Genomic DNA, 21622 nt, shown 5'->3' with positions numbered 1-21622 from the left:
AAATTTCATGATTTAAATACATCAATTGGGAAAAATATATCACATATGCATAACTATTATACATGATGCACCTTAGCAGAAACATTTTTTATTTTGGCCATATACCATATCGAACCATTCACATAAAATATTCGCTTCGGTCACGAGGCCAAAACGGCAAAGGCGCTTAGCCTTTTAAAAATAAACCTATAGATAGTTAGATGCTAGCGTATGTATGCACGTTACGTGGCTGTGGGGTAATAATTTATCACGGGTGCAAGAATTCTTGACAGAGGTGTCTTTGAGGACCATCGCCTGAAAGGGATACTCTCAAATGTGATCCACATTTCTAGAACTCTTCCGTGAGGTGGTACGTGAGGGGCCTGTATAATTGCACTACGGTTCGTGCTGCACTCCATATACGTTATTGGCGAAAATGAATGCATTTTCGCGATTTAAACTTTAACTCTGACAGAGGGGTGAAAAAATGGCGTTTCGACACGATAGCATAGCGTTGATTTTTATATAACAAGATATATAACTAGTTAATACTCTGATCAAATATTGTAGTAAAAATACTCTAATAAATTAATCTCATATACAAGGGCGCCGAGAGTGAACCCGAGTCCTGGTAAAACAATGATTCCGGGCCTCAAAATGGTATTATGCAATAGATCATTAGATTAGGTTTAGATTTGGACAGCAAATGGAAGTTTCGCAACTGTCAAATTGAGTTTCATAGACATTTTAGAGCAGCATATTAGCGCTTATCGCTTAAATTATATTTTTTCTAGTAGAAACATATATTATATGAAAACGTGTTTGGAATTTACTAGTAAAAATATAATTTATAAATATAATACATCGGATGTAAAATCAACTACCACTTTACAAATGTTAGTTAGTAACTGTAGTCACCGGTTTTTACTAAGATATTTTTACTAAAATTACATGCAATTTTTAATAAATTGTTCACTTAGTAAAAATTCTGCCACCGTAAATCTTGAGACCCAGTTTTTTTTAATATCATAATGTAAAGTCCAGATGTGCACTTATATAGATATAATAAAAGACGTTCTCGAGGTATCAACGGCCAAAGCACGACTAATTGCTATAACTTAAATTTTAAAAAACGACATTCCCTAATATTATATATTATTGAATTAAATTATACACCTTCTTATAATTGGATAATAAAACAGTAATGATACGATCGTATACAACCGGTGCTGTACTATTTTTATTACATCACTTAACTTGAGCTTTTAACTGTAAGTTTATTTTAGGGCTAATCAAACAAAACATAGTAAAATACTTCTGGGGTTCAATGTGAGTCCATAGTAAAATAATTTAATATATGGTCCATATATAATATTAATTAATTAATTGTTGATTAAGTTATCTATACCAATTAGGTTTGTAAAATAAAATTTCAGCAGCTCTCAGGTTGTGTATTTTATTAGCGAGCTTTTGTGAGCGCCATTAAGCGTAATTGCGATCATTTACAATTTTCTTTTTCGTTTGTAGCACACGCGCTATTTTACTCCTCTTATTGGCCTATAAACTTTTCTCTCTTAAATTTAACAATGATTAATATAAAAATCGCGATAATTAATCTTTTTATAAAAAAAATATTATTTTCACGTCGAATACTAGAAAAAAACTGTTTATTCTATTTTCAAAAACAAATACTGAAATTAGCAAACAAACTTTCCTTTTCTTTATCCGGCCCTTTATTTTCGTCGAAAGTAGGATTAGATAAATAAGTTAAGGAGCGTCTATATTTTTTCCAATCGCTACCGGTCCACGAAGCAAAGAAAAACCCATCAAAAGTTTTATGGGATTTGCATGATGTTATTTTGACCTCCATATTATATGAAATATTGCGAAGTTTCTTTTGCCTAATTTATGGCATATTTTTGTTTTTGTTGATATATGGGTATAAAGCAAAATGTGTTCATAATATTAATTATATATTTGAAAGTACGAAGTTTTCGGTTACGCCCTTTGAGATAATTTTTTCGACATCGACTTTCTGTGCGGCTGACATTAGTCCCTTAGGCGTTTCTCGGTATATAATGGTGTCGCTTTTTTATATGGTCGTAAAATCTCTAGATAATCTTATCTCAACGATCCAAACGTATAAAACACACAAAAACTCCCATAATTCGTGTTTAGTTTTAATTTTAAAATTTGTGTGCCTTTAAAGTTCTGCATTTTACATCTACCGGTTAGTAACTTTTCATTAACTTTTTTTTATTCCAGTTTTATTCCATGCAAAGTACAGGATTTTATTTTTCATTAAAAAAATGAAAATGCTTTAAATTTCTTATTGTATTAATAAAGGGCTGTATATGTGAATTTCTTCAATCTTAATTAAGGTTCAAAAAATGGTTTGTCTCTTACCACAACAATTATTAGCCTCGCTTTTCAATATGATATTTTCCTAAGTTCCTAAATTCGCTATTTATTACAAAAATAATGAATACGATACATAGTTTAAAGAGCTCGTGGTTATAACGACGCTACTATTTTCGTATTTAAGCCAAACTTCTACACAAAATTTGATTAAGCGACTTATATACCAAACCCCATAACTCATAAGAACTAATACATATTGTTATTTTATTTAAATATAATAATGATCGTACAGTTGATTCAAATTTGATCTATCTTTCGCATGTCTAGCTCAATCATTATGATATTAAAGGTGTAAAAGTCTGAAAAGCGTTCTTTCGATGATCTACCATGCAAAACACACATATAAAAAATTACCGCGCGCATCGAGATAAAAGAAAAAATGACTAGCTTGGTTTGACTTTATTCCACCGTTTAAAACTTGCCAGCTCGCCCTTTTTCTCTCGCAGCCACGTAAAAATACTATTTGGGCTCATTCAAAAGAATTTTCCCCTGCGGCAATCGGTAAAAACACGCGACCCTAATTGAAGAAGACGAGGGGTGAGTTTTTGGACTCAGTTTTTACTGTACCTCGAGAGCGCTTTAATACATTCACTGGAATAAAGAGGTTTATTTAATTATTAATCTGATGTATTCAATAATATTGACGCGGTTACAAAGAGTTCGGATTTAAAAAACTGAATATTTATCGATCGATAGTTATTCTGACCTATATTATATTTTTTGGAAAATAAAGTAGAAAACATCCTTTATATTGTATTACTCCTGATTTAATACCAAGTTGTATGCTAAAGGAATTACAGAATCTGATCGCATATTCGCTGTTGTTTGTTTTCAACCTTTCGTTGAAAACAAATGTTTTCCCAGATGTATGGAAAGTTGCAAAAGTTACTTTTATACATAAAAGGGAACAAATCGATGGTCGAGATTTATACATAAAGTAATCAATACATCAATAGATCAAATTATATCAAATGCTGATTTTTTTCATAGCATCTGTGTTTTTCAGTTCCTAGATCAAAATCCCTTACCTCTTACCCTAATCTATTTATGGTGGATGTTTGTATTAACAAAAATAACATTTTTAATATTATATAATAAAATAATTAGTATTTATTTTTCTATCAATATTAAGATATGTTTATTATTATTATTTACTGTTATTTTTCATATATGTTTTTATGAGTTTTAATTCTCTCGCAGTGTATATTTAGAATATATATTTTTAAATCGCGGACAAACCATGGAACATTTGACGCGATTATTAACAAAATATTTTGTTGTAATGTGTATGAATTATTCAAAAACCGGGGAAGGAAAGTTACAGGTCTAATAATTTATTTTTGGTATTTAATTTACTTTTGCGGCAAAAAATATGGTATAGTTTAGCTCCGGTTGTTTTAGTTTTTAAATAAATTAAAATAAAATTTCCACGAAAGCTTAGAATCTATAGTGAAACCTAATTTGCCAGTCTAGAAAATTCCGTAATCAACGACGACTACGATACCTACTCTCAAACGCGAATCAAATGCAATAATTCATCACTACTTGAGCCATCGACTATTTGATTGACAATCAAGATTTTCCTTGTAAGTAGGAATCTGTTTCGTAAGATTAGTTTTGCTATCTCCTAATCGTTCAGAATTAAACAATATAATTTTGTATTATTTATGAAATAGCTAGTAAAGTACGTCACCACAATGATTTTGTGTTTTATTAAAAATGAATTACAATTTACATAAGCATATAAAAAATGCATATAGAAAAGCTTCCAAGAGGTTGAGATTTGATCCTTGCTTTTCTCATGTGTTTTTTTTTTAATGAATTGAATACATCTCTTTAATGGTTTTAAAATATATATAAGGAAATACAAATATCATTATCATTTCAAACGAAATTTATGCACGCAGTAATACGAAACACTGAATTGTGTTAAATATATACTTTTTAGGAATTTTTCACAACTTATATTTTTTGATGCAATCGAATGTCCAAAGCTTAGGTTTACTAGTATCGTCTGCAACAATGGGATTATATTGCTCTCTAATAATCATATGTATGTATATATTCTAGTATAGGCTAGACTTGATCTGCTCTTAACCCAATATTAAAGCATATAGAATTTCTTATGTATACATATTACAGCAGTATAATATTAATTTACTTGTATTAAATTAATATGATTTTAAAAATATATATTGCTGATGGATAGTAGAGTCTCCAATTTGAGTAATCGAGTACTCGATACTCGAGTATTTTTGTCTATTTTTCAAGTACTTGATAATCGAGTATTTTGAAAATTACTCGATTAATACTCGAAATTAAAAAATTTTGAAATATTTCAGAAACAAAAATAGCTTTAACTCGGTCCGGTAAAGGTTAACGTCTTGCTTTTATTTGGAGTTTATGCCCGAAGTCCCGAGTTAGAGCGGTTACTATCAGGTATAATTTTTTCATAGTTCCATAGTTGCATAGTTCCGGTCGTCGGCTATGTTAGTGGGTACGACGGAGAAATTTATTTTGTGTTTTCTGTTCGAAAGTCCCGACTTATCTAATTTATGGCAATGAACAATATGAAATATCAACAAAAATTTTTTTTAGGTTTTATGACTATGCAGTTGTAGCGTAAAGTGTTGTAAATTGTTTATACTGATCCCTCAGCTTAAAATATAAATCAAAACAATTGTGTGTTTTAAAGGCATTTAAAGTAAAGTCAGTTCTTTGCGAACCGTTAAGCTCTAGAGTGAAAGGGATTCACCCAAATACATCTTCGAAGGATATAGATTTAAATTCTTCGCATTAATCAGAAGGAGTAGAATATTGTATATTGTTAAGAAAAAAAATCTAGTCAAGAAGAATTACAAAATGCTATTTTGTCAATAGTCGAAGGAAATAAGAGAAAAGCAGAGAAGGGAATGAAAGAAGAGAACATAAAAAGAGAGTTCAAAAAATTTTATATCTATAAAAAGCGAACAGATATAAATTAGAAGCCTTATCCAACGCGTTAATGACAATAAGACCAACATCAACAGCAACGGAAAGGGTTTTTTCCATAACGGGAATAATAAAACCAAAGGTTAGCAGTAATATTAAATTCGAGACACTTTTTGCATTATTGTTTTTAAAAAGTATGTTCGTGAAGTTAAAATAATTGTAAAAATTAACATACTAATTTATTTATTTATATATATATGCACGAATTTGAATAATAGCTATTTTGGTACATTTGGTAAATACTCGAAAGTACTCGAGTACTCGAGTATTTTAAAATTTTAATATTCGATACTCGAGTAGTTGATGGTTCGAGTAATTGGAGACTCTAATGGATAGAAAAGCACATATAAATAAATAAATAAACAAGAAAAATACTAACCGAGAATTTTATAGATATATAGTATATGACAACACACACAAACACATAAATGTATAACAAACTCTCTGTTACAATTTCGTGCGTATTAAAAGTGAGGTAAAATATTATTTCGAGGCAAACACGCGACCTTAATTGAAGACGGGGAAAGCAGTACGCAGTTTTCCCATGTATCTCGGGAAAATATTAATACATTGAAACACAGGGTATCGTGTTTAAAATTCAGCATGTGAATCACGATCGGGCATAAACATCACTCAAAGCGTGATGTGACGTGACCTAATGCATTAACATCCCACCTGAACAAACACCTCTGTGTCGTCACGCCACTTTACCATCCACCGTGAATGAAAAGGGTCGGATATGTCTATACAGGGAAGACAATTTAACGGTGGGAGAAGGTGGGGGTGAAATGAAAACTTTTAACAAAAATAACCTATAGGGATGTATTCCAGAAGCGTCTCGACGCCTTAATCATATTTTACGACCAATCGAATTTGCCCAAGCGGTACCTTTTGCAACGCTTCCAATTCGTGTTTGGAAATGTTAAATGCTTGTGTGCATTGTTATGATGAGAAAAGTTCCTGGAATGATATTTTTAATGCCATAAATATATTTCATATATTTGACATTTATAACTGAAATAATAAAAAAATGATATGACATAATTTTTCCAATTAAGATAAGTGTTGTTTTTCAATTGTGTAAATTTACTTGAATTAGTAAAGTTTTTACTTTTAGGTATTAATCACAGGTATATCGTGCTAATAGGTACATATACATGTAATATAATAGTGTGAGTAAAGTAGCATTACTAAAAGTAAAGTTAGCCATCATATGGTTCAACTAATTTGTAACAAATATAGTTTAATATCCATTTATCATGTGGAGAATTTATTTGAAACCGTTAATCAATTTCGCTATTCTCGATCCGGAGACTTTTCAGACCACACCTCGTATGTGCCCTACCATCTAAACTTTTATTCTATTTCGAAATTGAGTTTAGTTATTTTGCGACTTTGTTCTTTTTCTCCTCCGAAATGAATATTCGCCGCAGGCTTAGGGGTCGGTGGCGACAAGCGCCCCCAGAAAAAGCCGAGACGTTTATTTTCATCAAACACTAATACGAGGCGTCCTCTCGGTTTGCACGGAAGAAAGCCTGTATACATTTGTCACTATTAAGAAGTACTCGAAGATGTAAATAAAAATATGGCCGCTTCATTGTAATTACGGAAAAAATAATCTCTTCTAAAAACCAAAAATCGCAATAACTCTTGAATGAGAAAAATGGGTATGCAAATTAAGAGTGGCTTTATATACAATTTCCGACACAATTGCGCAAAGGAACCGCTTTATGGGCTTCGAAAGTGTACAACTCCTTTGGTGTGAATACCGAACGGTAAATATCGCCCTTTTCTCGTAACTTTAAACGTGAAAGGTTTTTAACGTTTGATTTCAACGACAAAGTATCGCTCAGTGGCGTGTTTACTCAATTATAACAATAATATTTATTGGCTTCTTGTGCGATACGAATATATGAGAGTAAGAATAAACATTTTTAATATGTATATAATAAAAATGGGCGCGATTTAAAATCCGTCAAGTGCGTCGCGTATGTAAAATTGGGAGAAATCTGGGCGATGGCTGTTCAATGTACCATTGTCAAACAAGCTCCATTGGGATATGTTGAAAAGGATCTTTGGATTGTGGTGAAACTGACACCCAAATAATACAACTCGTCTAAAAAGAAATATGTAAATAGATATATTTTTGTCAATATGAAAAAGTAGTTCAACATTTTTTTTTTAATAATATTCTATTTAAATATAATTTACTTTTAATATATATATATGATATATAGTACACGTATTTAATTAAAATTTAACAATGACGCCTAATTTTAACAGGCATTACTCGACCAGAATTTCGTGTATCAAATAACCAATGAATTGAACTCCGTATCAAATTACCTCGTTGATTAAATCACCAATACGTTTTGCCTATACTAACAAATATTTTATTTCAATCATAAAAATATGAACATGATACAGTCATTCTATAATAGTAACAAATATAAATTTTTCATATAAAATCTAAGCTATAAATAAAGCTACTTTTCGCCACCATGTGTAAAAATTATATTGAAAAGAAAATCATAAATCGATAACAACAAAACACCTGCAGCTATTAAATGGACCTTTTCTTATCTTTTAATGTCGCAATGGCTTTGAAACTAACCTAAATTCTACGGTACTCGTAAATTTGCTTAGAATTTAGCCGACGAGATATTCTATGCACTTCCCCAGAGAAATACTTTAATATAAATTTAATTCAATCGTAAACTTCTTAGTATAAATTAGTATGACTATTAAATATTTACTAAAAAGTTTTATTTTATTTTTTTGATGATATTTATTCAACAAATATGAAATAATACAAACAAAAACCTTTTGGTATTTTAACATACAGTCAACAATTTTAACAATTCGTAATTCCGTTTGTTTGCAAATTTCCTGGTTTTCGAATTATTTTTGTGTTACTTTAACACAATGATCATATGAATGCAATAAAAAAATCCATAGAAACACTTCACAAATGGGAATGAGAGTTTGCCACAGAACTCATGGCCTTTAAAAGCTTCTTACTTTACTTGTACATTCGTTTAAATGATGGGCGTATATCATCATAATAATTTCGATACGCCTTATATTTTCACGGCTCATAAAACGTTTTTCTTCTCCAGCTACAACTTCAAGTAATGTCTGTGGCCATATTTATAATGCTACTACATAGTGGGCCATAATTGTCTCTATTTCGTGAAATAGATAAAGATAGTTAGGTATAAGAAAACGAGTTCGACCAGGGGAGTAATGTAAATTTGTATAAAAATATTCCTTTTTTTTTGGAACAACGAGAAGGAAGTGCGCGCGGGAGTTTGGTCCTTGGAAATTTAGTCGCAATGGATTACTTCACGGGGGAACAACTTTTTTGTATTGTTATTACAAAAACACTACCGATTACACAGTGGAGGTGTAAATAATAGCTCATCAATTTATAGGAGACAGATTCAACGCTAAATAAGAAGAAATCTGGGCGGGCATTGAGCAGGAGAAGCGAAGAAAATGTCGCGGTAGATCCGGGCTTGTCAACTTGCTGCTATAGCAATACAAGATCGACTTAACTTTGAATTTTTAAACTATACTTGAAACTACACCCATATAAAATCCAATAGGTGCAAGATTTAAAAGCCGATGATTGGATTTCACGAAAAGGATTCGTTGAGACAATCTTCGACGGTTCATCAATTTCAGCAACATTTTATTCTCCGGCGAAGCCATTGTGATTTTAACAGACATATTAATAAACAGAAGCAGGTTCTGAAACAGGGAGAACCTCTAACTCAAACATCAAAGGTCTTTCTAGTCTCTAAAAGTGACAGTTTAAATGTATATGTCACCAATATTTTTAAAACATGATTTTCACAATTGTGTTATTTTATTGAAATAAAGATTTATTTTCATACGACCTGTAGTTTTTTTTTATTAAATTTTCAAAAGTGTAATAACTTATGGCCTATCTTGTTTAACATATTTGTATAATATATTTTAAGTAATTAGTCTGATTTTGTACGAATCATCAAGATAGCTTAGAAGACCGCATCACTTTAATCAGACACTCAAGAATTTACTTCCACCATTTTATTTAAACTACTACTTCGCTTCCGACTTAATAAACGAAAGTTCAACTGAACTTGCACTAAGCGGAGCTACATTGAATCGACCGAGGCGATTCTTACCGAATCAGAAACAATGATATTTTTTAAGTATTGTAAAAGGAAAAAGTCATATCATTGTCAGTACTCTGTGTGAATATTGTGTTTAGATTATAATTACTATTCATAATTATTTTTTTGAAGCCATGAGCGAGAAATAAGACGACCTTATGCAGAAATGGAACCAAATTTCTTCAGCTAAGTAACCGCCTACATCATAATCGTCGTGAAAAATAGTATCCATAGATATCAATAGATAAAAAAAATACGAATATGTGCGTTAAATCAGAAGAAATGATAATTTTTATGTATTACAAATCAAAACACTTACTTTTCGGTCTCGGGGCCAGCGACGGGAATTCAAAATTTGAAGATTTCATTACGAAGATTGTTTTGTGATCGTTTATCTAGTTTAATCAATATATTCTTATAATCCTTACACACATTATGTATATATTTCATTTTCATAGTTATAACATACCTATTTATAATCAGATTATTTATATTCAGTGAAATCAAACAACGCATATAACGAATTAATGAAAATTATTGTCGCGTAGCAAAATTTTGTTATAAATAATAATTATTTAAAACTGTTGTCACGTTACTGTCGGTCATCTTGTTTTATATTTGAATGCTTATTTTTTATTGGTCGAAACAACAGAATGCATTACCCGCGGCTTTGAAAATAATGGAGCAAATTAAATTTTTATTTTTATTATTATAATTAAATATATTTCCTTTGTTTACGTATATTATTATATAAACCGTTTATTATTATTAAATTATTAAGATTCTTGAGTTTTTAAACCAAGACTGTAAATACATAGTAATTACATATTATAAATGAACTTTGATAGTAATATAATACACTAAATAAGTTTAAGAAGCATGAATATGTGAATATATACAGTTACAGTAAAAGTGTGATAAAATGCGTACTTAGAAATTTATTCATACAAAATAAATGTATATTATTCAAATTGATATAAATTGAATTTATCCGACTTTGTTTTGAATCTTGGGTGGAAAAATGAATAAACTTTGAGGACACATAACTTGATCAAATAGAGTTACAAAAAGGTAAGATTTATTATATAAAGATAGTTATATTATATGAAGAACTTTTCATTATTTTCGAGTAAAAATAGCTTGTTACTGCTTTTGAAACAAATAATGTTTTATGATATTACTGTGTTAATACAATGCCATATAAATACGCGAGACAATTAACACGATTAACCATTTTGATAAACACGTCCAAGATGATGAGCAACGATTGCGCGGTTAAAGCTCGCCGTTAATGTAAATTGCTCGTGTGTACGTTAAACATGTTGTGAATTCGTCATTCTGTGTTTCGGTACCACTTAACCCTCACACACAGTTCATAACTCAACCGTACTCTCCACGTGGGTACACAATGAGTCTGAAGGACTCATTAGTCACGGCGGTCGTGGGGTTTCGAGTTTGTTAAGTTTGCATTAACATTCCGCTTGATTTGAATATGAGAGAGGGCTAAAGTTCTTTATGGAGCAGAGGCGAACTAAAACCGATCTCGAGTGGATTTCGACAATGAAAAAAAAAACACTCGAAAGCCCGATGGAGCTTTTCAGCCAACTATTTTATCGATGTATTAATTGTGCAATAAAAATTGGAATTTGTATGTGCGATAAAAAAATTGGCATACAATATAATACCTGGTAAAAGTATTACACATTTATATAGAATATTTTATAAAATAACTGCGCGAGTCCTAAAAATAACACTCTAATGGAAATAAACTTAAATTTCATTATTTACTAGCTTTTAGTGTCAACTGGCCTGTAGAATGGACAGTGAGACTCGCAAGTAGGTCACATTTACGTATAAAGGTTTATAAACACTCATTAAATAAATGCTAGAAGGTATACCTAATGTAAAATGTGTTTTCATCTAGCTCATATTTTTCAAGTTCCTATGCAAAGACATGGAGAAATTCAATATTAGAGCTTAGAAAGTAGATTTTGTGATTAAAGTATACTCACAACTGTGCGATATACTCTAATTAATTTTTATAAAGTACGTATAGTAAACTAGATTTTTTTTCAGTACTGCTTTTAGTGACCATCGAGCTATCAAATTTTCTTAATGATCACGTGCTCTTTTAAAGATGTAAGATTTTCATAGCATAACTGTCATTATCAAATAATTTTCATCCAGAATAGAAATTAGCTAATTTATTTAATTTATCTTAAAACTAGAGATCTATTTACTTTACGATATTACAAAACGGTTTTAAGTTTTATTTAATCAATAACCAGTATTTAAAATAAGTGTACTATATTTTATTGAAAAATGTAAATATTCAATATAATTATAATATGTAATATATTAAATTATTGATCATATTTAAATTTATGTCCGTGTAAGTCAAACTTCCTAGAACCAATATTTTTCAAAGAATTACTAGATTGGGTAAAATATTCGCGGAAAGAAAACGACAACATCAACAAATTTACAGTCACTGGATTTTCGAAGAAACGAGAGGAAAATGGCGATTTCTCCTTATATGAAGCGGAACAGCCGTCGATAAGACTTATAAATTATTAAAATACTAGATCTTTTTAAGGTTCAAATACATATATTTTTCAGTGGCGGTGCATTTATATAAATATATATATATATAAGCTGTAGAAGCGTCACCTCCTATATTTTATTTATTAAATTAATATACAAATAATTACTATTTCGCTGTACTGATCTAAGTGTCGTAATTATTTTTATATATTACTAAGTAATTTAGTTGTAAATTACAGTTATTGTAATTACTACGAATACGTGATATTTTTATAGCTTTATCTGTATAATATTCGTAAGTACAAGTTGTCTGTATAATCCAGACTTATCCGAAGATCAAGTTGAACTCTAGATTTCGGACGTAACTAAACCAGGATTGACGTGAAGAGGGAAGCGCTTCTTTCTCGCGTTTTTTATGAAGTCACCATAAGTGGTGAGCTCTCTAGCAAGAGATGTTTTTTTAATAATCTAATGCAATTTTGATACCAATTACACAGAATAAATTATTTGATTTAATTATTAACATTTATTATCGATTTATTTTTCAGAAGTAACAAAAATATTTATTTTTGAATTTTGCAATTATGAAAAGAGCAAAATCTGCATGTACAATTAGGTGATTCATAAATAGAAGATTATAAAAATTTCTGATGCTGTCAAGTTTATAATCCGCGAAAATTGACAATGGTAGGCACTCTATAAAGTTTCCGTTAATCTTTTGACTCATAGTAGAAACAAATTTTTGCTGTCAACAATATATTGGGACGGGTGAGCCGTTTGATGTGTTTTTATGATAATCAAATTGATATATTATAATTATCCCACCATCACTCAACAAAACGCAATATGAATTTTGACGATTCATATGATCCCCCTTAATTCATGTAAATAAATAAAGAAATTTTTAATCATTATTCATTAACTTTTGAAATGTTTTAACCCGTTAAGCTCTCGTCTTAACAACATTTTCCATACATAAAAAACATAAACACGTTCTGCATTATTATCGCAACTTTTATCTATATTCACGCTGGCGAACTCAGTTACGGAAGCGTTCTCATAATTTTAGCTCTTTTAGCAAGATTCCGTTTTCACAAAATTCCATCTCTTTGTCTTCCAAGCGCATAAATATTTTATTAGTTTTCTTATGTCCTCTCCTCGATATATTTTTTGACAACTTCTTTTGCAAACGCAAGATTTCCACCCTTCCGTACCAAACAAATAATTCACTAAAGGATTAACGATTTTCCAAATGTTTTTTTGCGGTGCGCCTGAATATAATTTCACGAAATTTCACCTGTAAATTTTTGTTTTTGTTTCTGAACCTAGCGAAATTTAATCTAAATAATTAACTAAGTATCTGTACGCTGTTACACATACTTTTTTTCTATATCTACCCAGAATTATAGCTTTATTATTATTTTTTAACCGCTCGGAACAATCTGGACCGTTGCCAACGAGCCTCTTCTGCCTTTCGACGCGTCCTGATTGAATATATTTTCGCGGTTTTATATAGTAATTATGCTCTGTGCCATTCGATGTTTTATATTACGTATTAAATATACACATAAAATAGACCCTTCTGGTTCTGAACTTAATCAGAGCGACACAAAGAGAGTTAAACGTTCTACGGCTGCAAAGACCTATTGTTTTGCTCTTTTTTTCTTATATTGAAAAAAACACAGTTCTGCAATAAGATGCCATTTTCGAGTCGAATAAATTGCCTGAGAATTCAAAGGAATTCAACAAAAAAGAAGCATTGTTATGCGAATCGTAAAAATGAGGCATTTTTGCATTTCATACTCGTGTAATATATTATACAGATTTTTTGTCTCATAACCTATGCTAAAGCACCCAAGCCCTTTTTTAATTCATATATAGAATTTTATGTCAGAGTATTATTCTAAAAATATATATTATATGCTACACGTGTATTAATCTGTTTTATATTAAAAAAAGACACACAATTAAAATATATAATTAAAACAAGCACAAAAGACAAAAATATATAGTACTTATATTTTTAGCTCAAAACCTACAAAACAGAATGAAAATATATAACATTACGACTAAAATCTTGCATTAGCTTACATATAATACTCTATGGACTATCATATAGATCATCGTGACGCATTGGGGTAACCTGTTTTAATTTAATTCAAATTGATAATTCCATAATTTAAAAGAAAACGTAAAATATGTCTAATATTTTATGAGCGGTGACAGTTTGTATGTAATATATTATATAATTCACATTATTTTGCATCATCCTGCAATATTGATCGGTAAAATAAGCCAATTCTCAAGGCTATCCGATGTATTCAAATCTCGCAATTCTGTTGAAATTACTGAATTATTAATTGAATTAATTATCACAACAATGAAAATGAAAATTGTTTTATCCACTTAAATATACATAAATAATTCAATGACCACAATTATACATCTCAATCATATTTATTTTAGTATATATTCTCTATGAATGTACACACATACATATATTATGAGTCAACGTAAAACTCGTCGATTGAACTTTAAAAGTTATCCTGTGTCTAAATGTTGTCTCTCGAGTAACCCATTAAAAAGTTTTCTGATAAACTGAAATTTTGTGTCAATATTTATTCCGCTACGTTACGTGCTAAATATATAGCGTGTGCATCGTAAATTTTATTTTATTTTTTTCACTATTCAAAACTAAATCAAACTATGTAGAGCAGTGTCTTTTAATCTTATGATTCATTATCGAAATTTGGCACACGATAAGATTTTCAATCCTTCGCCAAAACATTTTTATAATTCAATTTCATGCAGCTTGTGCTTGCAAAGTTGTGCTTAAGTTTTATGGTTATAAACAAACAGATTACGAGTAATAAGCTGTTTGAAAATTATATATGAACGTTTTTGCTGGTACAAAGGATAACACTGAACAACGTTTCATTAACATAACCTTTATTAAAGCACAGTAAAGGACGTGACCACGATTACTGTTGCAAGTTATAAATAATACACATTTTATATGTGTTTCTAATTAAAAACATTATGTATAGATCGTAATTAATATATATTTTTTATCCAAAAAAATCTTATATAATATAATAATAAAATAATCAAGAATTTTATAGTGAAATACTAAATATGTATTATATATAAATTTACAATATATGTTTCATTAATATGGACACTCGAAAATATTTCGCAGTTCTTAATTAATTTATAAAATATACTCTTAAGAGATTATCTATTATATATACCGAATAATATATTTAATTAAAATTATATGCTTTAGAAAAACTTGGTAATGAATTTGAACTATTTACGAAATTTCTTATGCTTTAAAAATTACATAAATTGTTGAATAAATTATAAATAATGGAAAATTTAAGAAACGTGATTTTATATTAATATAAAATAAAAGGAACGAAGCATGGCATGAAAATCGATAAAATACTGACGAAATTATCATGAAATTGTCTTACTGGTGAAACTATTTGTGAACTTGACTGTAAGATTTGCAAAAGAGAGCACTATAGAGGTATTGATAGTGATTATGAAGTTTTACGTTACGTTACGTTACGTTAACGTTTTAATAAATAAATAAAAAATCAGACTCATCTCGACCAAATCAGACACACAATCATATGCGGAAAATATTATGTTGATTTTAGAGCAGTACATCTTTAGGAAGAATATGTTTCTATAATGTGCATATCGTATATTCACCATTTAAAGGAAAAAAGAAATTCCAGTCTTACGAAGAAATGCAGCAGACGATGCATGAATGGTTGCGCACTCAGCCAAAATTTTTTATAGAGGTATCCATGCATTTTTAAGCACTGAAAGATTTGTATTAAATTCTAAAAACTATATATAAAAATAGTATGTTACCATTTTAATGCTGAATATATTTCCGTTGGTAAATATTTAACTAATAATTTTATTTAATTGCCAATGAAAGAAAAGCATATGATTGTGTTATTAAAAAAACAAGGACATTGTAACATATCATATGCATGTTTACTTTCAATTAAATGTTCAATGTTTGTTATCTCTAAGGTCAACATTGTGCGTGTTTTTAAGCTTCGCCTATTTTTAATTAATTAATATAAAAATTATATTAAGATCGATGTTCATTTTCACCTATCCCTGAACATACCTAACATATATGAACTTTCGTGTCGTTGCATTTATGCGCAATCACGCCAACGCGTCTTGGAAAGTTTCCCCTTACATTTACGACTCCCGTTTTTTGCAGAAAAATGTCCGCGGAGAAAAAGCTCGTAATTTTTTCTCTCTGGCTTTTTTTACGCGACCAAAAAAATAATCTTCTGTCGGTGAATCTCGTACGCTTATCTATCGAATTCGAAAAACAATCAAGTCGACGACCTCAACTCAGAGCTTCCACCCTTCCGGAAGCGCAGCGCGAGGCGTCGCGCGCTTAATTTATCGCGCTCTCGCACGTGAAAGCTCTTTTTATCGAGCTTTAGCGTTTTGCTTATCCGGCCCGATCGACGGCCGCAACGTTGCAATGCGAAAAACTGGTCCGAATAATAAATATTTGCACAAAAGCTACATATAATTTGTAGGTAATGCCGAAATATTCAGAAATACCGCTTAATTTATAACGCTTTTAATTATGAATAAATATAACATATACATATATTATAACAAAATGGAATAACAGGGCAAAAAAAACGACTTCTTAATTGAAATATGACTATAGTTCTACCATTAAATATAGCTGTTTTAATTTATGGCAATATTCTTTAAAACTTTTTAAATTATTATGTAAAGCTTTTACCGTATATAATAAATTACAAAATATTTAAAAGAAGTTTAAGCGAAACTTAGTGGTGTTATGTTTGTTTAAATATAAGTTATACTATTTATTTTAGAAATAAAGAGTTAGTTTAATGTGCTTATATGTATATTTTACGTTCAAACTTTTTTTGCGTGACCTAAATTTGGTTAACCATTGGAAGTTTACCTTATTATTATAATATAATACATAACATAATAAGCTGAATGCAGCGATACATTGACTGCATTGAAGTAATACACAAAGATTCAGGAAATAATACACAACTGTGTTTTTAGAGTTGGTCGGTTCGTAGTGCTATTAAAATATTTCACTACAAATATGAACGAATATTTTAAGAATAGTTGAACAAATATTCGAATAAGAATCACTACTAATACCGAGTAAAATCTTAATTGGAGGTTTTTAGAGAAATTTGCTAGAATCGTTTTATATACTAAAAATATCCCAAAATAGTATAATTAAACGCTGAATATATATTTTTATAAGCATTTAACATATTAACACAATTGGGTCATAAAGTTCTTGCTGTCATTACGACCCTCAGACCAATATTTTATAAAAACAGCACATTGCCTGATATAAAGTAAGATTAATAATTAAAAAATCAGGCATAAAAATAATTACCAATAATATTGTTATTTTTACACCAAAAATATTTACAAAAATTTGCTTAAATATAAAAAATCAAGCATGTATTGCTTTGAAAAAAAATACTTTTGTAAAAAATATTTTTATTTACATTATTTTGTATCAAATATATAAGAATTTTAACATAAAAATGTTTTTTTTTTCTGTTTAATCAAATCGTATATAGTTTTAGTTAAATTTATGGTACGTTTGATTTACACATAGCTAAAATGCAAGAGTTTATTCGTTTGTAGGATTGTCCAATTAACAGTATGTCCGTGTAGTTTATTATTTACTAGGTAATGTACATAGACCATTTTAATTAATGTTTACTGCGATCAGCTACGTGTTAACAGAATTATCAATGCAAAACTTCTTATATAAAATATTATGAATCAGTGTATTTTCTTTACTTTTTACTGATCTTAATTTCCATTGATTTTTGATGATAAATATTTTATCAACTCTCGTACACGATTAAATCGATAGGTATTCAATATTGTACCTGATAGAATATTCTGGATCTATCAGTACGATCTGGAAATTTAACGGTTCTCATCGGTGTATACCGAGCTTTTCGTACGAATATTTTTTTCTTTATTGTATAATTTAAAACTGCATTAAAACGTCTGCTAAAAACAATGCTTTTACCATAACAATGCACTAGCTCACACCGCAACATGTGGGATCTTTTGTGTTTTGTATCCTTCTTGTTATTATTTATATTCTCTAAAGTGAAATACAACATAACTAAAAAATCTCATTACTGTTTCAGAGACACACGGTTGCAACATATTATATATGGTTTTAACAAATAAAGCTCTGACGTCAACGATGAAGCATTAGCGTCATTTGGATATGCCTCTCTTTCTAGTTTTTGGTTAATGTTATTATATACATACATATGTATATAGGCTAGGAATACAAAGAAAATCCATTTTCACACAAAATTGAGTTACATATACATATATACTAAAAGTTTGTGTGATGTTTTTATATTATATACATAAATATATGTATATAATTTTTTTACGCAAAATTGTGGGTCAATATATTAGCGCAATTTATCCAAAATATTTTTATTATTATATTATATCCAATTTTTAAATATATATGGATATCTTTAAGCTCTGCGTGTTTAGTACTTACAAATCGGCAAACACGTTGATAATTCATTTTAAAGCTTTAACTTGCACGAAGGCTATTCAAATTAATAATAAAAAAAATGCTGCATTTCGCACAAATAAATTATTCATTTTTGAGGGAAAATAATCACGATATGTTTGCTTAAAAGTATATTTACAAGTCACACTGAAATTTTCAAGGAGAAATCTTAAAATACACAGTTAATCCCAATACAATTAATTGTATTACAAACGGGAAAAATCTTTTTCTAGATTATATTTTATACAAAAAAACACAGACTATTTGTTTTCTTTAATTCACTGAAATAATTAAATTTATATTTTTTTTAATCTTTAATTCTTACCAAAAACAAAATTAATATATTTAGTGCTCATTGAAGTTTTTTGAAACGCTTTGTTGCGATTATTTGCTATTTTAATGATTTAAGTAAATTTTTGCTCAATTTTTTTTACTTATATATAAACAACTAAAAATAATATATTTTATATTAAAATATATTAATCATGTATTTTACAGATTCACATAAGCAGTTATTTAGAAGGTCAAATGATTGTATCATATATATATTATAAAAAAATAGTGAATTTCACCTGTGACAAATATTGAAATTACTAAAGTATAGTGTGATATATGTGGTATTAAAAAACATATTTTCAAAACCTAAACAGGTTAAATATACAGCATTGCGTACATTTCTTAAGTACGTTAATTAACGAATTTGGTTGATTTGTTAAAAGCTCTAATGTTACAGAATCAAAACAGAAAGAGAAACATTAATTTTTATGTATAAAAATAAAGAGACACTGATATGTTTACCTTTTGAAACCGTTATTTACAATGTAAATAAAAACATCCATTGTAATTGCAAAATATGTTTACATGTGTATATATTCGGAAATAAAATTAAAATTGCTACTTTTGAGTATTGTTTGTTACACAAATTAAATTGATACTATGTATATACATATGTAACTGTTAAAGTTAAGTGCTTATTCGATTTAAAGTAAATAGTTATAAATCCTGTTGTAATAAATTTGTAGCATAAACTAAAGAATGATTATTATGTAAACAGAAACTTGCACTAAATTTTAAAGAAAATATTTTTAATTATTTAATTTATTATTTACATACAAAAATGGTATAAAGGTCTAGGATAATATTGTTCCATAACTAATTTAATGTACTAAATGTATCATATTTTTCTTCAAATATAAAAGCTGAGTATTTTCGATTTTCATGGCAATTTTAGAATATCTCCCAATTTTGAAAAAACTTAAGACTTTGATCTGATGTAATATTTATTATATATTATGTATAAGAATATGGAAGGTTAATCGCTGGATTTAAAAATATTTGTTAAGTGATACAAATATGCTTTGTTAGAAATAACTATTAGATGCTAATATTATAATCATAATTGAACTGCACTTTTTGATAGCACATTACAATTATACACCTAAAGTACGAAACTAAATCTGTAATAATTGCTTCCATCTGAAATTAACACCACTTCTGAAATTCATTTGTGTACTATTAAGGTAATCGATCAAACATGAGCTAAATATATTTTAGACTATATCTCGTTATTAATACATTATACAACTGTAGACTTCAACTCATAGATAATTCTATAGTAACACTTAGAACCTAGGCGCAAGTTAAAATACTTCCATTAACTTTTTTCACACGATAGACATTGTAAATATTTTGGCTTATATCTTAATTGTTAAACCAACATAAATATTACATAAATTTTACCAATGCTTGCGAATCACGATTTTTGTATTGACTTGAACTTAGTTATCATAAGTTTTAAAACGCTTTGTTCTTCAATCATCTACATTAAATAAATGCTCATTCTTAGAACAATATTTGGTTTTAGTTAAACTAGAAACTCTTACAATTTATATTTTAATTTAACGCTCGAAACAATTCTTTCCTAAACGAGTCTTAAAGAATATCTACAAAACATTTATAAGATATACTTTTTTATTGCAACAGTTTTGAATAAACTCTTTTTTTTTTAAATTTATATTATTTGTTATATTAAAACGGCAAAAACAGAATAAAAAATTAACTTGAAATTGTTATAATACTATTTACTAAATGTTTAAATTCAGAAAGGATTAATAGAGATGATATTAATTTGCTTATTTACATATAGTCATAAATATGTATAATATTGAGAGGGTAATTTAAATAAGCCCCTAAAAATGTAGATAAATCAAATACAATATAAAAAAGTTGAAGCTAAAAGATAAAGCCGCAATAAAATTCGCATCCGGCGCCATTATTAAAAAGTCAAATTTGACATGTTTGGCCGTAACACCATAAAAAGCGACTAGCAAAAAAGTGGTAAGATATAAAAAATAAATACATTAAAATATTTTTATTCGCGCACAAGGTCAGTCCGAGGGGGCAGAGACGTGCGTGTTTACCTGTGTCCGCGGGGGCGCAGGCTCCGGCGCCTGCGGAAACGCGCATGTCGGGGCGAAAAATCGAGGGCGAAAACTCGACCGGCGAGACGAACGTGGATCGCGGTGGGCGGCGGCGGGCGTCGACCGAGTCACGAGGCGGAGTCGGAGTCGTTCGCGAGGCTCATGTCTACGTCTAAGGAGGGCGCGGGCGCGACGCGAGCGACTCCCGAGCCGGAGCGCGCGCAACTGCCGCGGCCTCCGCCCCCTCCGTTCCCTTCCCACGTGTCGACACGTGCCACCGTCGCCCCTCACTGCCAAGGAAAATTCTTATGGCCAAAAGCGCTTTTACCCGCTTTTCCTTGTTTTTTCCGTTTCGACTCCGATCTTACGAGTAGCCTATCGAACCTATCGATCCATAATTGCGCAAAATATTTCCTTCCATACGAGACGTTTTCAAATGGAAACGCCAAATTTAATCAGTGTTGCCATACTGTAACGTAGATTCGTAACAAATCTAA

At 29.6% G+C, this 21622-nt stretch overlaps 1 protein-coding gene across 1 annotated transcript in view; it reads right to left on the bottom strand.

Annotated features, from left to right (window-relative positions):
- The window catches only part of LOC148226470 (acetylcholine receptor subunit alpha-like), a 191253-nt gene extending 169839 nt beyond the window's left edge, over positions 1–21414 (bottom strand). Inside the window, exon 1 of the mRNA XM_088204549.1 lies at positions 21126–21414. The gene's annotated coding sequence lies outside the window, so the exon portion shown is untranslated. The remainder of the gene's footprint in view (positions 1–21125) is intronic.
- Between the last annotated feature and the right edge of the window lie 208 nt (positions 21415–21622).

The sequence above is a fragment of the Plectrocnemia conspersa genome, unplaced genomic scaffold, assembly GCF_051122295.1.
Source record: "Plectrocnemia conspersa isolate PC_06_02 unplaced genomic scaffold, ASM5112229v1 ptg000014l, whole genome shotgun sequence".
Classification (NCBI taxonomy): domain Eukaryota; kingdom Metazoa; phylum Arthropoda; class Insecta; order Trichoptera; family Polycentropodidae; genus Plectrocnemia; species Plectrocnemia conspersa.
Note: the sequence above shows the minus strand (reverse complement) of the source record. Positions and strands in the feature narration are given on the sequence as shown.